Below are 14596 nucleotides of genomic sequence, written 5' to 3' on the forward strand. Positions count from 1 at the left end.
ACTTTTTAACTGTTTTTATATATCTGTTACTTTACAGGTCCCCTTCTTAGTCGCGGTAAGTAATATTACAACTTCATTTACATTTTCCTCATGTGGTTCTGTTACTAAAATGAAAAATGACAAATATTAAACAGTAAATATTAACTGCTTTGTTAATAGTTAAGTTTAGATCATGTTAAACTAAATTACAGATCATTAGAATTTGTTCTTTTATTACATTTTTTACTAAATAGCAATTAGAACAGTTAACCACTGTCTACTCATCACCCAAACAGTCCCTTCAGCTGAATAACTGAAACATTACAGGGAAAATTCACCATGCTAGCAAGTAAATGATGACATAATTCTCATTTTTATTTCCGTAATATTGAAGAGCATATTACTTGAACTTAATGAGAGGTTTTTTTTCTTTTAAAAAATTACTTTGAGGCAATTAAAAAATTCAAAATTTAGGGTTTACATTGTGGGACTGAGGTTTATAAAACAAGATCATTACAACATTTCTGTATGAATCCACATTCTTTATTCAGCCATCATATGAAAACCTCATGAAAAAAGCATTTGTATCATGGGAAAAGGAAAGAGATGCTGAAATACAAAAACAACATGCACAAGAGATGATGGCTTTAAAAGAAACATGTAGACTTGAAAGTAATTTAAAGAAAGAAATTGACTCTTTGAGGAAGTTGATGCTGGCCACTATGACACGGTTAAAGAAAGACAAAGACAATCAGAAGCAGAACCAGCAAGGGGCTTCAAGTGCTCAAGAAGATCTGCTGATTAAAGAATGTAGCGACACCACCTTAAAAAACATGTTTTTATCCATCATTGATGATTTTACTGAACGTGAGAATACACTGAAAGAACAGCTGGCGGCTTGTAAAGACACTGTGAGCACCTTGAAGGACATGTATTCATCCATGGTTGATGATTATATTTGTCGTGAGAGTCAGATGAAGAGTGGAAATGAGATGCTCCAAAGACAACTGCAGCAACTCAAACTCAAAGAAAGAGAGTTGGAACAGAAATTTAAGGAAGCTGAGGACAGATTAAGGCTGGAGACCAAAGAGAGAGGAACTGCAAAGAAAGAGCAAGACATCCAAACTACTGAAGAAGAGCATAATCTACACAGTAAAGTGGAGCTAACTTCTCCTGGGTGTAAGTACTGCTGAAGTCAACCAATGTTTGAATGTTGTAGGTTTAGTTAAGCTCTCTTGATTACCCAGTTACGATAATGCGCTCCCAACTTAAGTAAATACAGTACTTGCGCAACAAAAGTACATATTTGCATACTGTACCGCTCACATAATTGACTGTATTGCACAAATGCTGTTGATAGAGTGTTGAAATGTATTGAGTCAGGAAATTATTTCATAGGCCTATCTCATATTTTGTTTTAAAAATATTTTTCAGTGACATTTAAACAAATTTAAATGTCCGTGTTCTTTGTTCTTCTATATTATTAATATCTCAAGCACAATGTGGATATCTAGAAGGAGATTTGTGGAGAAAAGATGAAGATTCACATGACAGTAAATCACTTGAGTTTGGAAAACCTGTGAGACGCAACAGCAACCCATTTGAGCTACCTAATAGTAAGAATTCATTCATTAATCTACATTTTGACAAAGAAAGATTTGCACATTTGGTTTTTAAAACCAAATGAATTTAGGTTATTGTATTTTGGTGACTTTGGAGACCTCTACTGTTAAATGTCATCGTGACAGTGGATAGCTGTACATGGGCATTTGTTGCTGCTGTAAAGCAATCCACCCAAACTTACATAATCCCAGTACAGACATTTGGGACAGAAACAGAAGCCATTTGTCTTATTAGAAATCAGTGTACCATCAGAATAACTTACAACAACCAGCTTACAACAACTCCCAAGAAACTGAAGCATTGCAAGCCCATAATTAATGTGTGGAAGAATATGACTGTTAAAGGCATAGTTTACCCAAAAAATGTAATTCTGTCATCATTTACTGACACACACACACAAGCTTAAAAATATTGTAAATGTCCACGCAGTTGTATATTCCAAGTCAAACTTAAATTCAAACTCTTTTGAATTTAAGTTTGAAAACCCTCCTTTAATGGAAATGAACTGAAAGCAGGAACAGATACATTATTAAAATGAATCTCCTATTGATTTCGATGGAAAAAATAGTCATATCGATTTTAACAACAGGAGGGTGAACTGACATGTTAAACTATTTATTCATTGGCGTTGGTTACAGTAGCTTATTTTCAACAAGACGCTGCTCAGGAAAAGTGAAAAGGTTCATTTAGTACACTCTTAAAAATAAAGGTTCATTATTGGCATTGATGGCTCCATGAAGAACATTCATAGAACCTTTCCATTACACTATTCTTGAAAGTAGAACAAGGTTCTTTTTTAAAACATAGGAGTTACAGAATGGTACTGTACAAGATTCTAACTTAAAGATACCTAAAAATCACTTTAATGTTTTAACATGCAGTTACAAATTAAGCTGGGTTATCAACTCTGTGGCAAAATCCACTTCTGCATTGTGTTGAACAGTTGGTGAGAGAGAGCTACTGTAATACACAATTGCACAATAACAAATTACATTTATCAGCCACCTAAATCATTAAAGCATTATTCTGTGATTGAGGTAATACAGGTTCATCAAGAATAATGTGTTGCAATAAAAAAAGATCTGCTTTAAACTTATGTATGCAAAATTGTGTTTGCCTCCTAGTGACTGGAAGTGATCATGGACCTTTAGACACACTCTGAATGGACAGACTTCAATTGGAGGACTTTCAGTTTCCACGGATATCTCACTTCATCAATGTTCAACAAATGGCTCAAAATGTGATGGTCACATATCAAAAATACATGCATGTGTGAAACTATACAGACCACAAGCTGGAGGAAACAATAAATATGTAGTTCAGTCGTGAAACTCTAGATGGTGCTGGCTGACGGGTTGTTAACATAACTGATGATATTCAGAGAGTTAAACGACTTGGCACAAGCTGATTGGTTCATGCTGCATATGCAGCCAGTGAGCTTACTGCCTTGCATTTATATGGCTAGCTAGCATTCACTTGAGATTCCTGCAGCGCGCTTTCAGAGTTTCTCTGAAACCCTCCACCTTCCCCAGCTCCACCTGTATAGATCTGCTACGGGTTATTTTATATGCTATTTGTGCAGCAGCAGTATGTCTTAAATACTCACAGCACCATATCGCCATATGCATTGGCAGTAGCAAGTTCCTGTACTTGCTTGCAGCAGCAGCAATAATCTACAACTACAGCAATAACCAACAGCAGCAGCAATTCAGCAGCAGCATAGCAGATCTATTCCGCCAAGACCAAATACATTAACATTGTCATATCCATCACCATGCTAAAACCTTCCGAGTTGCCATGATTGAACTGTGGTTTCTGTGCAGCTAAACTGAATTAAATGATGTTATCAGAGCAAAACATGCTTATGATGAAGAGGTCATGCTGAGATAATTATCTAAATCATCTACAGTATATTTCTGTATGTAGTACTGGATGTACATTTGGAAAATCTTCATCATCATCTTACATTGTTTTTACATATGTACAAACATTTAAGAATATTTAAATCTGCTATTAATGTTTCCATAGTGTTAAAGAGTCAAGGAGAAGATTAATTACAAATTATAAATGCATCTGCTAACCCTTACTATCATATTTCTCGGCCATAAATGTACTCCCTGGGGAGTAATGGGATTTACATTGATACTGTAACTTTTTCTTTTTCACACACCTCTTTACATGGTGGTCTCATGGTGTTTGATGCTTGGTACTTTTACATATGTAAATATGCAGGGTTTATGTCGCTTATTGTTGTATCATTGTTACACTTTTGAATGTGGTGTCCATTTGTGTTTTTTATTGCATTTTTATTATCTATTTTAATTTTGCTGTATCACTATTATTATTACGGCCTTCCAATAAGCCGCCGATGTTTGATGGTAGGAGTGAGCAAGTAATTGACGCGTGCAAATTGAATCCATGCACACTGATGTTAAAATGCAAACAGTGTCCTTTGTGCTTCAACCTATAACAATTCTTGTGGCTTTCTTCCTGTGAGCTCTTCTTTGAATTCATGACATACAAATGAGTGTTTCATACCTTGCAGATAGCAAACACATTGTCCATAGTCCATATTATTCCTTGCACAGTTATGCATTTTGCTCAGTCCCAAAACAATACATCCATTTGACCCAATAAGCTAGTGAGCAGGATAACTAGTCGCTGTAAGCACAATCACGGTCAAAAAACAGTTTACTTTCCTGCCACCAAAACATGCTTTCTAATTAACCAGGTGCTCTTAATATACAAAAGGTGTCACAATGCCCCCTCATGGACAAAACACATATTGCTCCAAAATGGCTCCTACACACCGGCCCCTTAATTGATTATGCAGAAAAACATAACAATTACAAATATTTATAAAGGAGCCATAAAAGTTAAAGCAACATATACAGACGTTTGCTCAAACTTTGCAATATTGTTACGCCTCATTCACATTAGTCATTTGTCTCCAATAAAAGGCAAATCTTTCCAACAGGTCGTTCTAAAACGCTACTTTTAGTTTTAATCTTTACTGTACGTACTAGGCCTTTATAGTCTGGAAATGTTTCCAGTATTCTACCAAGTGGCCATGAACCACGAGGGGCAGTAGGATCTAGTACAAGAACAATATCTCCAGGAATAAAACTTTGTCGTTCCTTCGTCCATTTTTGACGTTGTTGTAAGAGAGGTAGATACTCCTGATCCACCTTTTCCAGAAAAGGTCAGCTAAATACTGAACCTGTCTCCATCTTCTTTTCACATATAGGTCTGATTTTTCAAAGAGACCAGGCGGTAAAGCAGGCTTGCCTTTCATAATAAGAAGATGGTTAGGTGTAAGGGCCTCAAGATCATTAGGATCATTAGAAATTTTGGTGATCGGACGGTCATTTAAAATGGATTCCACCTCACACAAAACAGTATGGAATGATTCATCATCCAATACCTGTTGACGAAGTACAGGACAGAGAATATTTCTCACCATACGAATGATCCGTTCCCATGCTCCTCCATAATGGGATCCTGCTGGTGGATTGAAACTCCATTTAACTCCTAACTGAATTAACTCCTTTTCAATTTGCTGTTTATTCCATGCAGAGAGATTCTTTCAATTCTCTGTTAGCACCAGAGAAATTGGTTCCATTGTCTGATCTAATATGAACCACTTGGCCTCTTCGGGCAATAAATCTCCTTAATGCATTTATGCATCCATCAGTATCTAAGGAGTAAGCTACTTCCAAATGTACTGCTCTGGTTGCCATGCAGGTAAAGATTACTCCGTATCTTTTACGCAGCTACGGCCTCTTTTACTACAATGGGACCAAAATAATCAACTCCAGTGTTTGTGAAAGGGGAAGATCAGGGGTAAGTCGTTCAAGAGGAAGATCTGACATCTTCTGATTCCCCGTCTTCCCTCTATTGCGTCTACATACAACACATTTGGAAATAACCTTTCTTGCTGCAGCACTGGCATTTGTAATCCAATATGTTTGTCTTAACTTGGATAACATGTGATTCCTGCCTGAATGTCCTAATTGCTCATGAATGTTACGAAGCAAAAGTTGTGAGATGTGGTGATTCTTACTCAATATAATAGGATGTTTAAACTCAATGGGCATACTTGCCTTCCTGAGTCTTCCTCCTACCCGCAAAAGTTCACCATCCAACACAGGATCCAGTCTATATAGACTGCTATCCCTCTTGATTCCATTAGAACCTCTCTTCAATTGCTCGATTTCAGTTTGAAACTGTTGTTGCTGACTGAAGCAAACAATAACCATTTCAGCTTCAAAAAGATCCTCCAATGACAAAGACTGTCCACCCTGAGTTGCCTTGAACTGGCTCATTTGCACATCTATAATAGATGTGGTAGCATTACAATCCTTTCTGGCTATTAGTTCTTTCCTTTTAAGACATAGCCTTTTCAACAGTTTCTTGACCTTAAGTACCCAAGCGACAGCCACTTTCAGTTTTCTCCATTCCGAAAAATAAGTGATGTAATAATTGGTAGGATTTTGTGCCATTTGCAGAATAACAGAATTTACCTTATGTTCTCGTTTGATCTCTGGATCATCTTCCTGAATACTAGTTTCCTTTTCCATAGATGGTCGATAATCCTTTGCAGTCCAAAGGAAACTAGGTCCCTTAATCCATCTCTTGTTTTGCATAAAGGTTTTGATCTGCATTCCACGTGATGCGTCATCCGCAGGATTCTCCTTTGTAGACATATCTCCACTGTTGAGGTAGTGTCCTGTCTCTTATATAAGAGATTCTGTTTGCCACAAAAGTCTGAAAGCGCCTGTCCTCATTTTTGATGCATTTAAGTACAGTCTGACTGTCAATCCAAAAAACTGAATTCTCCAATAGAAATCGTAGCTCTTTTCTTATCATGTGATCAACTTTCACAGCAAGTACAGCTGCTGTTAGTTCCAAACGAGGAATCGTTATCGGTTTAAGAGGCACCACTCTGGCCTTACCGAGCAAGAATTTCACATGAACTTTATCGTTACAGTCGATCAACTTGAGATAAGTAACCGCACCATATCCTTTTCACATGCATCTGAGAAATGATGTAAACAGGCATGCTTGATTTTTCCAAAGTCTATAGGTTTTATGCATCGGTCCACTTGAAAGTCTACCACCTTATCCAAATCAGAAATCCAACTATTCCACCGTGTTTGAAGTATTGGGGGTATATTCTCATCCCAACTCAGATTCTGCTTACACAATTCCTGTAGAAGTAACTTGGCAGGTAACATAATAGGAGCAAGAAATCCCATAGGATCATAGACAGAACAGACTGTAGACAAAATTCCTCTTGGTGCGTTGTTGGGATTTAAGCTGCATTCCAAATTTAAAACATCAGCTTCTGTACACCACCGAAGACCCAAAGTTCTTTCCACAGGTAACCTATCTTGCTCTAGATCCAAACATTGGATCTCCTTGCTTCTGGATTGCTCTGGAACTGATTGCAACACCTTTCGACTGTTACTGCTCCACTTAGTCAAACAAAAACCACCCCTTTGACAAAGAGCAGTAAGATCCTGTACCATGGCGACTGCTACCTCCTCCGAAGAGACACTCTTTAAACAATCATCCACGTAAAAACTTTCAAGGACTGTTTTGATCACATCTTCTGAAAAGAGTGATTGATTGTCCTTTGCTGTTTGCCTCAATGCATAACATGCACAACTTGGAGAAGATACGGCTCCGAACAGGTGAACTCTCATTCGGTATGTAGACACTTCCTTTTCCAAATCTCCATCAGGCCACCACAGAAATCGGAGCAAATCAACATCCTCTTCCGACACCTTAACCTGATGAAACATAGCTTGAACGTCGGCCATTAAAGCTACCGGCTCCTGCCTGAATCGTATCAGGACTCCTAAAAGTGAATTTGTAAGGTTGGGACCTTGCAAGAGTTGTTTATTGAGGGATGTATCCTTAAATGTTGCCCCACAATCAAATACAACCCTCAATGTTCCTTTCCTTGAATGGAAAACTCCATGATGTGGAACATACCAAACCTTACCATCATCACGATCTAACTGGTCTTCTGGCACTCTCTCAGCATAACCTTTATCCATAACATCAGAAAGGAAACTTGTATATTCCTCACGCAACTGTGGATTCTTTTCAAGTTTCCTTTTCAAACCATTGCATCTTTGCTTTGCGACACACAAGTTGTTAGGTAGTATCACATCATCATTTCGAAAAGGTAACTTAAGACTGTAATGTCCATCTTGTACCTTAAGAGACTTGTCCATTATTTTCAGAAACCTCTGATCCTCCCTGGATAGTTCCTTCTCATCAACATTGTTTTCACTAAAGTCATGATTATACTGATATTGAAGCAATTCCTCAAGCCTTCCAACAGAAATCCTATTGACTGTAACGGAAGGTATACCAGTATTCTTCCCACAGTCACTGTTCCTTTCTGAAGGTCCATTAACTACCCACCCCAATAGGGTTCTCATGGCATATGGTCCATTACCATAGCTATTTATTACCTCCCATGGCTCCAATACTTGGGAAGCATTAGCTCCAATCAATAAATCGACATTAGCCTCAATGTGTGGAACTTTCACTCTGTCAAGGTATGGCCACCTAGATATTTCTTCTTGTGTTATAATGTTGTCTGAGTTGACAGGCATTTCTTTCTGCGTGTACACTTCAGGGAGGAGAAGGAAACGATCACTATTAATTCCACTAATCTCCAAGCCAGTAACAACATTACAAGACACAGACTGCTCTTGTCCCATGGTACGTAGACAAATGTTGATCCTTTTACCTCTGATGTTCAATTTATGTATCAACTGCTCCGAACAAAACGTAGCTGAACTCCCTGGATCTAGAAAAGCATATGTTTGAATCAGTTTGTCTCCTTTGGCTGATTTTACTTGCACTGGAATTATTGACAGAAAGCACCTTTCATTACCGGCCCCTGTATGTCCACAAGTTTGTGCCGACGCTAGACTGCGCTTTTGCCCTTTGTCCTCCACAACTAACTTCTGATGTATGTGCAACACTGAAGGATGTGTCCGACTGCAAACTTCACACACAAGGCGGTTATCACATTCCTTGCTTACATGTCCAGTCTTCAAACAACTGAAGCAAACTCCCTTTCCTTTCAGAAAGTCAAGCTTTTCTCGTTGTGACCTTTTCTCAAAAGCATCACACCTTTCCAAGACATGATTACCAGAACAAAACAAGCAGGATCCTTTATCGTTGATCTTGTACACTGAATAATCTCTCCGTTGTGATGTTACATGCCTCCTTAAACCTGAAGTAGTAACATTGGTAGCGAAACTGTTTCCCTTAAATGTCTTATTTGGTTTCACTACACTTGGTTGTTTGTCCTGAATACATCCAAAGACAGGATCGGATGCCATCTTTGCCTGTCGTTCAATGAAGTCTACGATGTCAGAGAATTTAGCTCTACCTTGGTTCAACTCCATTATCTCACAAGCCTTTTCTCTCCAACGCTCTCTCAATTTGAAAGGTAGCTTCATCACCACAGTTCTCATGTTATTTGGCATGTTAAGCTCTTGCATATAGGAATTATCATCAATAATATTACAGCATGCACGCAGAAACAATGAATATGCATGTAAACCTTGGGCATCCTCATTCCTCAATGATGGCCAACCCAAAGCCCTTTCCATATATGCAGCAGCAATCTTAAACTCATTACCAAATTGCTCCTTCAAGAGCTTCTTGGCTAGTGAATATCCCACTTCTGGATCAAGATGTTCACAACTCTGAACCAGTTCTCTTGATTGTCCGGAAGTAAACTGTTCCAAGAAATACAAACAATCTCTTTTACTGCAAGCCTTTTCCTCAACACAATGTTCAAACGCCTTCATGAATGGTATATAATGAAGTGGTTTTCCATCAAAGACTGGAATCTCTCTTTTGGGAAGAGTGTTACTCTGAGCCTGGTATACCAAGTGTGTAGTCAACTCCTCTTGCCTCTTCAGAATCTCAAATAGAGGTGAATTTTGACTTGGAAGAGAGTCCCCAGCTTCTGATGTTGTCATATTACCTCTATAATGTTGTACCAAGTTACGTGAATCCTGATGTTGGCGAGTACTGCTGTCATGAGTGTTCAGTCCTACTTTATGCTGCATCTTTGTTGACTGTGATGGAATGTTAGAGGTAGCACCAGCTGTACCCACTGATAGACCCATTGGCACACACGCAGTAGCTCGTGGATTTAACATCTTTGATCTTGTTGAATCAAAAATTCCATTTCCTGTCACATCCCTTGATGTTTGCCCCTTTGTTACTTCTTTTCCTTTAGAACAAGAACTACCAGAACGTGAACATTTACTATGGCAGTCAACAGTACTCAAAACAGCAATTTTTGCAGTAGATGCTGCAATTTCAGCATCTAATTCAAGTTGTTCTTTCTGTTTCCTCAATTCCTCCTGCTGTGTTTCAATTGCATGTTTAGTTTTCAATGCCTCGGCCCGCGCCACAAGTGCAGCTCTCTCTGCCTCTGCCTGTACTCGAGCAGATACGGTAGAAGAACCACTGCTGCTTGAACTTTGCCTACTATAGGCAGTACGGCTCTTTGAAACATTTGAAACACTATCTTCTGGGACAACCTCATCGTTAACATTTACATCCATAACCCCTTCAGAAGCTTCATGACATGTTACAGGTGTGGACAACCATACATTTACATGTTCAATAAACTCATTCTTTGGAATCATTTTTGCCTTAAACCATATATCATGTTTCTCAATTTCATTATCAGGCAACAAAGTCAACAAAGATTCATGTGCTTCCTGAGCTTCTAAACATAACCCATTATAGTTTTCAAATACACTTCGTACCTCAGACTCATACTCTTTGTTATCTTGCATTAACCTTTTAATAGTCTCTATCATTTTGCTGGCTTTGTTCAGTTTTGCTTTTCTCAGCGCCTGCAATGAATCAAGCTTTTCCACCAAAGCCTTTACTGTAAGTGTGACTGTCCTTTTTGGCCTTATAGGCTCTTCACTACAAAGCTGTTCATTTGGTGCAGCGGACGTCTCCGCGTTTAAACACTGCTCGTCCATTTTACACACAATATTTACCCCGAGCAAAGAAGAAAATGCTTTTAACCCTTTACTACCAATGCATTGGATTTACACGCAATTTGTGTGCACACAGAAGCAATGGCCATTAAACATTTGTTGCTGTAACAGTACCTTTAAATCCAACGAGAATGCGATGTCCCAGCGGCAACCAAACCACCAGGAATAGTGTAATAAATCCAACACGAATCCATCAGCACCAGCTTAGCTAATCCACCACTTGTGAGTCATGATCAGGTTTCCACAGCGAAATCCAGTGTCCACGAAACAAATCCATACTGCCTTGGAAACTCACGATCCACGAAGCCTCTGTCTCCAAAGTGGCATCCATGTACATGTACGGCTCACTGTCCACTTGTAGTAAGTTCGCTCATCCTTGAAGCAGAATCTCTGTGCAAATGCTCACTTATTTTCAAAGCAATGTTTTTTGACTAATATTACGGCCTTCCAATAAGCCGCCGATGTTTGATGGTAGGAGTGAGCAAGTAATTGACGCGTGCAAATTGAATCCATGCACACTGATGTTAAAATGCAAACAGTGTCCTTTATTGTGCTTCAACCTATAACAATTCTTGTGGCTTTCTTCCTGTGAGCTCTTCTTTGAATTCATGACATACAAATGAGTGTTTCATACCTTGCAGATAGCAAACACATTGTCCATAGTCCATATTATTCCTTGCACAGTTATGCATTTTGCTCAGTCCCAAAACAATACATCCATTTGACCCAATAAGCTAGTGAGCAGGATAACTAGTCGCTGTAAGCACAATCACGGTCAAAAAACAGTTTACTTTCCTGCCACCAAAACATGCTTTCTAATTAACCAGGTGCTCTTAATATACAAAAGGTGTCACAATGCCCCCTCATGGACAAAACACATATTGCTCCAAAATGGCTCCTACAATTATTATTACTATTATTATTTATTTTCATTATCGTTTATACTATAACTGTTTAATTATCATCATCTAAGGCAGTTTGTTCAGGGGTGGTTGGGGAGGGGCTGAAAATGTAAAAAATACAATTTCTGTACAAATAATAGCATTTATCTTTGGAATAAAAAAAATAAATAAATGCATCTGCTTTATGAGTAAATGTAAGAAGAAAAGATGCGTGTGTTCCTTAGATGATTAAACAGCCTTCTTCAAAAGAGTTACATTTACATTACATTTAATTACAATTACAAGTTGATGAGTAGAATGGGGCGTACGATTCCCAAGCACATTGATAAACATCTGCTGTGATTTGTTGAGTGTTGTCTTTTGAACTATACCCAAGATAGTAATGCTCATATTTAGCTTTTATGATGTACAAGTGCTACTAAAAACCATTAAAATGACAGGTGGGCCTAGATTCTATATAATATGCCAACATAGTTTTCTCAACCCTTTGTTGCATAAACTGAAAACAACAAGTTGAGAAAACTCAAAAATCTGCTGAAGCTGGTTGCCTTAAACTTTTAAGTTTTCTCAACCTTTTATTTTTTACAGTGTAATACTGCATTATAAAGAATAAGTATTTCATTCAGAATACTTGCATGAATGCTGGTCCTGGAAGGTTAAAAACTATGTAATGTAGTATTGCCATCGAGTGAAAAATAAAAACACAAAACAAAACTATACTACAAAAAACCAATGGCACTTCTTTAAATATTAAGTAATGGTCTAACAGCACCATCCAGTTAAAATAAAAAAGTATTACATGAACACACTGCATATTTAAAGGGTTAGTTCACCCAAAAATTTAAGTTCTGTCATCATTTACTCACCCTAATGTAGGTGTAAAAAGTACTCAAAAATTTTACTCAAGTGAAAGTACAGATACTTAGTGAAAATTTTACTCAATTAAAAGTACAAGTATCTGGCCAAAAACATACTTGAGTAAAAGTAAAAAAGTACAACTTTAAATTGCACTATTAAAAAAGTAGATCAGATATACAGAAGTTTTGTTAAAGGGAGAAAACAAAACAAAATGCACAGGTCAAACACATACAATATAGTGCAACAACAACATTTAAAATGCAGCACAGTGGAACACACACACACACACACACACAGGGAAAGGGATTAAAAGGAAACTCTATCCTTTCCACCCTCATGCCATCCAATATATATATGACTTTCATTTATCGGATGAACACAAACTCTCTTTGTTTAATGCAAGTGTATGGGGTGTCCAAAAAATGAATATGACAGACAGTAACTCATACACAACCCCTGTTAATGAATCAGTGTATTCTTAAGTGAAAGTATAAATACAAAAAATACAAATACCAATATTTTAAACTTGATAAACATAAATTACAATGTATATAACACAAAACGTTCATTTAAACTGTTTTTTTTTTTTTTTTTTTTTTTAGATTTGTAACATTTAATTTAAAAACAAAAAAAAAAAAAAAACAATCATTCCCACAAAAATATTAAATGTATTTAAATTCTCATCACTGATTTATTTGCACTCAATCTTGTGCATTCAACTAATATATTACACAGCTAATGGCTCTGTCAAAACAGAAGGAATAAAGAATAAACTTTTTGGGGGGAAAACACAACTTTGCTACCTTTTGCTAATTTTGCTTCCTCAGATTGGATAGTGAACTTTTGAAGCCAGACATTTAATTGGAAAGTCACAACTGAAGTAGAAATGTGTGTGTGCTTGAAGCGTGAAAACAATGATCATTGGTTCTCACGTCAAGCATGCACATTTGAACTTCTGTTTACCATATTTATTGTGCATAAGATCAAATAAAAATGTAATGTACTTTTTAAGATGAAATAAATAAGGAGTAAAAAGTACTGTTTTTTTCTCCAGAAATGTAATCAAATAAAAGTACAAGTAACCAGTTTAAATTGCACTTGAATAAAGTACAAATCCCCCAAAATAATACTTAAGTAAAGTAATCAAGTAAAATTACTCAAGTATTTTACACCTCTGCCCTAATGTTTTTACAAACCTTTAGTTTCTTTTCTTCTGCAGATCACAAAAATATATTTTGTGGCCTCAATGTTCTTTAAAATATATTTTGTTTCACAGAAGAAAGGTTTGGAATGGCATAAAGATGCATGACAATTACATTTTTAATTTTGGGTGAACTATCCTTTTAAATATGCAGCGTGTTAATGCAATGTGAAATGTCACTAGATGGTGAAAACGTGTTGTATTACACAAAATATTTCCAAATAAAGGTACTTTTTTATTTCAACAAAGAAATACATAAAAAGAATGCACTTTCTTGTTTTTCTCTTCTATTCTGCAGTTTCACTTCTCCAATTGTGCACTTTTATTCTTCAAATTGTAGCACTGTTAATATTGTTTGGGAAAAATTACTTCTGTTTTTCCTCGTTTGCAGTCTGATAAACAGTTAAATGTCAAATGTAATGTTCTTGTTTTGGTTTTCCACTTGATCTGTATCTTTCATCGCCTGCTAAACCTAAAGTGTTTGATTGTTTCTCAGAATCTGCCAAGAAAGCACTTTTTTTTTTTTTTACATTTTCAGTGCTCCATCTAGTGGACAACATTGTGTAACCATTCTGGTGAAAACCAATGAAAGAATGAGTCAAATAAACTGTGAGTTGACTGAAAGCACGGAAAGAGAAATGATTATCAACAGGATCAAATGACAGAGTCAAACAAACATCAAGCCAAACATCTTCACCGTGACTAAAATCACACATGCAGCAGTCATTCAGTTCATGGATACACTTTGTCATTCTGTCTTTTTTAAGATGGAGAAACTCTTCATTCTTAACAGTAAATCTTAGTCATCGCATCAGTGTAATATATAGAACTTCCTTTTTATTCTCATCACATCTCTAGCAAAACCTCTTGCTTAGATACTCAAACCGATTGGCTTCATTAGTGAATCCAAAGATTACAACATAACCTTTCATCTGGAAATGGCTTCATGCCATAAAAAAAAAACAGATCAA

General features: G+C 37.0%; 1 long non-coding RNA gene across 1 annotated transcript; it reads left to right on the plus strand.

The window, feature by feature from the left end:
* Nucleotides 1–1055: 1055 nt before the first annotated feature.
* LOC131528573 (uncharacterized) lies at nt 1056–2944 on the plus strand. The gene is made up of 3 exons (XR_009267878.1): nt 1056–1158; nt 1476–1595; nt 2727–2944. It is a non-coding gene; the product is annotated as an uncharacterized LOC131528573 (long non-coding RNA).
* Nucleotides 2945–14596: the final 11652 nt, after the last annotated feature.

The sequence above is a fragment of the Onychostoma macrolepis genome, chromosome 21, assembly GCF_012432095.1.
Source record: "Onychostoma macrolepis isolate SWU-2019 chromosome 21, ASM1243209v1, whole genome shotgun sequence".
In the NCBI taxonomy this organism is placed as follows: Eukaryota; Metazoa; Chordata; class Actinopteri; order Cypriniformes; family Cyprinidae; genus Onychostoma; species Onychostoma macrolepis.